Below are 7,392 nucleotides of genomic sequence, written 5' to 3' on the forward strand. Positions count from 1 at the left end.
GAATTTCAAACAAATTTGTATTAACAACCTGGTAAGCCGGCGAGTCTTCACACCAAATGTATGACACACATATAAATATGTCTTCTTTATTTTGAAAGAAAGTCTTTTTAAGTAAACCATATTATAGTGTCGAAATGGTTTTCTACTATTTCTATTCCAGGAAACATAGTGCTTCTAAAATACAAAACAATGCCACCGTTGTTTCTTTTCGCCCATCTATTCTGAAATTTACGGTAAAAATTTAGTGTTTCGTAACCTTGTATACCGGAAAGCCCACGCTGATCCGTCCATGACTCAAGTAGACATATAAGATCATAGTTATCAAAAATATTTAAAAAATCGTCATTTTCCTGTTTATATCTAGACAAACCATTGCAGTTCCATACTAGCACGTCCTATTCGACCTTACCGTACTTGCCATTGCTGTACGCTTTGCCGTCCACATACAACTTGTTGTACTTAATGTACGAGTCTTTGTCATCCTTTCTGGCTGCTACCATTACTGGAATCAGCTTTCTCCTTTGGCTAACTATCTCGGGTGGGTATTGGTCGTGCATGAAAATTCCAGTATTCTCGGAGTCATTATTGTTTCGGTGTGATTTAACACAGTCTTTATCCGATAATGTTTTGAACACAGGAAGGATACTTCTATGTTTTCCTTGCTGTTAAGTACCTATTCTCGACAGTTTTTCAAACATAATCGCACTTGCCCTCTCTTCAGGAATTTTCAGAGTGGTCGTCATAAAATCATGCATGGCGTCATGAGTTTCCTTTGAGTTCGGGCGTTCATCTCCCTGTTCGTGTATGCCGCCTATAATCAGATTGTTCGTCATCGCCTTAGCGTTAATATCTATCATTGACTCTTTCAATTTCTGGCTTTCGTCCTGCAAAGTTTTTACGTCCTTTCGCGTTGCATCGAGATTGAAATCCGTCTATCGAGGTAATAGTCTCTGTGTTTTTTTGCCACACGCTTATCAGTATCAGTAAAGAGTTTATTAAGCTTGGTGTCGACGTCGTTAATCTTTTTTTCAAGGCTTTCTAATTTGTCAAGTCTTTTATTTATCTGATCAAAATTGGACGACATAAATTGCATAAGCTCTGCGTTCGATACACTCCTTCCCTGTTGGGGAGTCGCCGGCATCGCAGGCGTGGAAGTTACGCAGGCCATGTTCTGGGGTAGGTACGCCCCGACAGGCGTTCCGGTTTGCTGCATCGATCCCAAATTCATGTTATATGGGAATTGAGGTGATACGGCAATTACCGTTGTTCATTGCTGGTGAAGCAGATCGGTTAATTGTATCCAGTGGGGTATAATTTCGACAAATAGTCCCTGGGCTGAGATCTTCTGTTAAAAGGGCAAGGTATTATCCGTTAGCTTGAGAATGTTCGCGCCGTATCCCGGAGCTAAATCGGACAAGTTACTCGCACATCTCGCCTATTTGTTTGGCCTCGATTTTGAATATGAATTATTTGACAAAGAAAAATCACTTTGATCACCTTTTTTTCTTTTGTTCTCTCCCATCATAACACATCCTCATGTCTAGCAATAAATCCTGCACATGTACATATACATTTTGTCACATTCACTACAGTAAGTCCATAGATAAATCCATTTTTTGAAGAGCTCTCAAAAACACGTCCGATCAACGCTTTCACGGAAAAAAACACATGTCATGTGTCAGTTAGAGCTTTATTTCTAAGTGACACGCTGTTAAAGAGAGAACGATGGTAAACCGGCGTGACAAGCGTTTGTGAGTGATCGAAAGCGTGCAAACTGCTGAATACTATAGAAAGTTGTTCACACTTCATATTAATGACCAGTCTTCGTTAATGAAATCCATACTCTTTGATCATATGCTTAACTTGTTTCACTAGTTCTCATGCATTTATTTGTTATTTTAATTTTTATTAAGCTATCAAAAAATAAATTCTACTCAAATTATTTATTTATATCCCAGTTAAGAAAAACCGATATTAGGTCATGGCCCGATGCTTAAATCGTTTAAGTCACAAACTTAACAGACGAATCAGAGTGCACAATATACATGGCTATTTTTTTTCGCTGTTTTGGACCAAGAAGCTATGAAGAATAAGATTGTTCACCTTTAAATAATTTATTAACATACAAAAATAATAAGCAGCTTATCCAAAACATAACACAAACAAAAACAGAAAAAACATAAACAAAACATAATATATTGCACGTTTCAGTAATTGAGGTTTGGCCTCGATAACATTAATCTTCTGTCAATCATAGGAGTGGTTGATTTTCACCGGTGGCATTTTCATACAATCAAACCGAGGTCTGCTTCAGGCCACTTTCCGGTCGTTTATCCAGCACTTCGTAGATCTGTAACAGAAATCATCAATATCATCACAAAATCAAAATATTCGAGGAAATGATGAAGTATTTTCATTTTGACAGCCCATACAAGAACATATAAGGCTTGTTATTTTTCGATTTGTAATACGCGGTGTCAGGGAATACTTTTATTATCTAAAGTATGCATGCAGTAGAGTTGTCGACAATTCAGGAAAACTCAAGTGCGACCCACTTCACGAATAATGCGATTGAGTATGATACACAATTAGTTTGTTATTTAAAACAAACACGAACCTTTTCAAAAAGTTTCTTAGATGCCGAGTGATGATTATAGCAGCGAGTCGAATTGAGGATTTGATATGTACGTCCGTGTAATATACACCTCTCCACGAAATCCAGACAGGCTTGGGTCAAGTCCGGTAGTCTGAACTGATGAGCGCCACAAAAAAGACCTGCTACGGTTTCTTCTGTGATACTGATAGACCCACAGTGGACGAACTGGATCAGGGAACGAAATGTCTCGGGGTCGTACTTCCTTACGGGAATGACGAGTCTGTCCGAACACTGCCGAGTGATTCCGATTCTTGATTTGTCTTTACTTTTCTTGATTTTCTTACAGTTTACCTTCTCATCCGCATCCTTCATTGATATGTGCTTCAGGATGAGATCATAGAAAATTCTGAAAAAAAAAATGAAACACATTCTTCAAAAGAACTGAAATAATTAATTTTAGTATTTCGCTTTTGCAATTTAGAGGTTTTTAATTAATGATCTGTATATCCTGATTGTATGATGAGTTTATATAATGTTTCAAATATAATTCGAGAACTGTTTGATGTCTTTTTTGTAAGTAAAAACGATTGACCTTTTGTTTTTTTTCCTTAGACGTATGTGTTTGGAGTGTGCTTTATACAATATAATAGCGTCATGTTTTCTTATTTACCTGCTCCTTGTCGCAAGAATAGCTCTAACCGCATGGACCGGGACTTGAAGTTCGCCGACCACGAATGTGACATCACACATATCAGGCATTTCTAGAATCACTTGCATGGTCTCGCAGAGTGCATGCGTACTTTGAAAGTGCATCACCTCCTCTCCAGGATCACGTGCCGGAAGAAGGTTAACACTGCTGTCATCGACGGCACTATCGCTGGATTCATATGACGTCACAGAATCGACATCGGAGATATCAGATGAACTGTAACCCGAGGATGAATCTGAAAAAAGTAATAGCTTTCATTTGCTGTTTTTTAACACGGTTTTTACTACAAGTAAATGTAAAATCTTTTGCGTTTTAACAATAGACAATAATTTAAAACACATACACTCTGTAAATGAATGTATTGGCACAACCTGTCTTCCTTTGTTATTAGGAAGATGTATAATGCATGTTAAGATCCAATTTAAGGGTGCTTACCATCATACTCAAAGCATTCGTTTATGAATTGGTCGTCGCTACTGCTGGAAAGAAGAGGCTGACTGCACTCAAAATCCATTCTTAGTCGTACGGTATATGAACAGTTTTGACTGATAATTTAAATATAAAAATATTTTCGAAGTGTTAAAAAATATAAATTCTGAATTTATATAGTTGAAGGAAAGTATTCAAGTGAATGACATTTCGAGAAGCCAACCCGTTTATATACATTTCAAACACATGTCATTTGTCAGCTAGAACTTTATTTCTGAGTGACACGCTGTTTAAGAGCGAACGATGGTAAACCGGCGTGACAAGCGATTGTGAGTGATCGAAAGCGTGCAAACTGCTGAATACTTTAGAAATTGTTCACGCTTCATATTAATGACCAGTCTTCGATAATGAACACCGTACTATGTCAGATATGTTTTCAAATGCTTCACTTGTTTATTTAGTTCAGTATTAAATCATTTATTAATATTTAATTATTTATTTGAAAATTGAATAATCTCTTAATTTATATAATTATCTTCTATATTACTCAAACTTTCATTCATTTTCTTGTTTCGACATTAATGAACTCCATACTATGTCAAATATGTTTTCAAATGCTGCACTTGTTTATTTAGTTCTGTATTCATTTATTTGTTAATTTTTATTTTTTTATCTGAAAATTAATTCATCTCATAATTTAGATATTAATAATTCATCAGAAACATCGGAACAGATTCCGTCTGTCATTCTTACATGTTTGCTTCCTTGAGCCACATATATCCCTCGATATTCTTTGTTTACGACAAATAACAACTTCTAAATCCCAGAATCTGTTCAAGATGCACATTATCAAGTATGTTCATTCTAGATGGACCTTCGATTTCGATTTCATTATTCTGTCATAGTCGACATTGTTTCTCCGTTGTGTTTTTTCACTGGTCCATGGGACTCGTTTCGTGGCCGTTGAAGCGCTAGATTGCAGAGTTGGTGTCATGGACGTTGAAACACAGGCTCGCGGGCTTGGAGTCATGGTAGTTCCGGCGCTGGGTCGCGTGACGAGATACGTAGTCGTTTGAGCGCTAGGTTGCGGGGTTAGAGTCAGAGTCGTTACAGCGCTGGGTTGTTTGATGAGAGACGTGGTCATTAGAGCGCTAGGTCGCGGAATAGGAGTCAATGTCGTTGAAACCATCGGCTTGTGATGAGACACGTGTTCGTTAGAGCGCTAGGTCGCGGGAATGAAATCATGGTTGTTGAAACGCTGAGTCGTGTGATGATAGACGTGGTCGTTAGAGCGCTAGGTCGCGGGAATGGAGTCATGGTCGTTGAAACGCTGAGTCGTGCATTGAGAGACGTGGTCGTTAGAGCGCTAGGTCGCGGGAATGGAGTCATGGTCGTTGAAACGCTGGGTCGTGCATTTACAGACATGGTCGTTGGAGCGCTAGGACACTGGAATGGAGTCATGGTCGTTGAAACGCGGGTCGTGAGATAGGAGACGTGGTCGTTAGAGCGCTAGGTTGCGAAATTGGAGTCATGGTCGTTGAAACACTGGATCGTGTAATGAGAGACGTGGTCGTTGGAGTGCTAGGACGTGGGAATGGAGTCATGGTCGTTGAAATGCTGGGTCGTGTGAAGAGAGACATTGTCTTTAAAACATAAGATCGCGGGATTGGAGTCATGGTCGTTGAAACGCCGGGTCGTGTGATGAGAGACGTGGTCGTTGGAGCGCTAGGATCCGGAAATGTAGTCATGGTCGTGGAAACGTTAAAACTTTGGTCGTGTGATGAGTGACGTTGTTGTTGGAGCGCTAGGTCGCGGGATTGGAGTCATGGTCGTTGAAACATAGGCTCGCGGGGTTTGAGTCATGTTCGTTCCAGCGCCTGGTCGTGTGTAGACAGACTTGGTCGTTGAAGAGCTGTATCACTGGTTGGGGTCGTGGTCTTTGAAGCGCTTGGTCAGACTATGCTGTCAATATACAAGATAACACTGGGCGGACACTTATTCTTAGTGAATCAATTAGGTAATTGACCAGATAAGGCGTTGTACGTATGTAAATCAAACAGTTCAATGGAATTTCGCTAGATTTCGCTTATGTTTATGTTTATTTAATCAAGTTCTGCCCGTAATCATTAGCTGCATTATGACTTTGAACTGCCATGATGCTATCACTACATGTGTTGTGGTTAATGAACTTAGTAAGATGAGATAGCAGTGACTGCACTTCTCAGTCAATTTATATGAACATTTGAAGAAACAGAGTGATCCGTGACAAGAGATCCGTGTGCGAAGCATGCAACCGCTTGGTTCTTTAAAGCACCGACACTTTCCTTTGTATCACCAGAACAAGGCAAGAAATGTTTATTTGTAATACACGTGTATTAACAAATGAGCTATTTTCCGACACGTTTAACATCATAATAAGCAATATCATAAAAAAGTGCACAGCGGGAAAGAAATACAAGATATTAAATTTAATGCCGAAAATAGAACGACACAAAGGCAATCATAAAATTGATTCCTAAATAGTGGGTGATTAGGAATTGATTCACACAAATAGAAACATTATCATTTTGGGCCAAGGCATAAGACTAGCTAGCATAAATATAGCCGTGATCCATGACAGCTTTATAAATATTCTTATATATGGTTGACCTCGCCAGCATTCTACGATTTTGAATAATATATTTCCTAAACTTTTTTTCTTAATTTCGAAAATAAGTTTAGATAAAACAAATAGGACCATGGGATATTCATTTGAAAAACTTTGTCGCCAAAGACTGTGAAATCTACGATGATTTTTCAAACTTGCATATTTTAAAGCATTTTAATACTGTACTTTGATAGCTGTATTGGTAGAGAATTTCTTATGCATTTTGTTTTCTTTTTCATAAGCCGAACTTCAATGAATAAAGATTTTTTTCAATATATCTATAGAGTCGTATATCACCCAATAGGGCGGTGTTTTACCCTATACAGTTATTCACACTATTACCAAATAAGTTTACGGTCGGAACGTTCGAACGAAATTTAACAATGAATTCAGAAATAATTAACTTTATACAGGATCCCCGAAAGGGCCATGTTTTCCGTATACAAATATCATAGGGCCTTACTTGGGCCGCATTTTACACTAGTTTACAATCGGAACACCCTGACCATCTCCGCCATAATACGACGGCCGAGGTGTTCCGATTGATTACTGTAAAAGGTTGCGTTGCAAGAAATTTGTGATGGTTGGCTTATACCATATTTATCGAGTACCGCGATTGATTTGTGTTTATATACGAAGTCGATACATGTGTATTTACTGCAAATATTTACACCATAATAATAACTTAAAAGATATAAGTTTTAGGTAGGCAAACAAGCTCTGTCTTCGGTCACCTGCCTTAAAGTGACACTCTTATTCAAAATCAACTCATACCCATGTATAAGAAACATACATTTTAAGCGATAAATCTTTAACTACTTACTAAATAATACATATATGGAAAGTATAACTTACTGATAGCACGATTGTTATCGTGTATTTAATGGCTAAAAACTCAAAAATATTAAATGATTGGTGAATGCTAAAAGATTTCCTGTGATTAACAATAGTCGTATCAGGTTGGAATACCGTGTTTTCTACAACTTTCTTTCAAATTTAACTCGGTATCCT

Source organism: Mya arenaria, chromosome 1 (genome assembly GCF_026914265.1).
Source record: "Mya arenaria isolate MELC-2E11 chromosome 1, ASM2691426v1".
NCBI lineage: Eukaryota > Metazoa > Mollusca > Bivalvia > Myida > Myidae > Mya > Mya arenaria.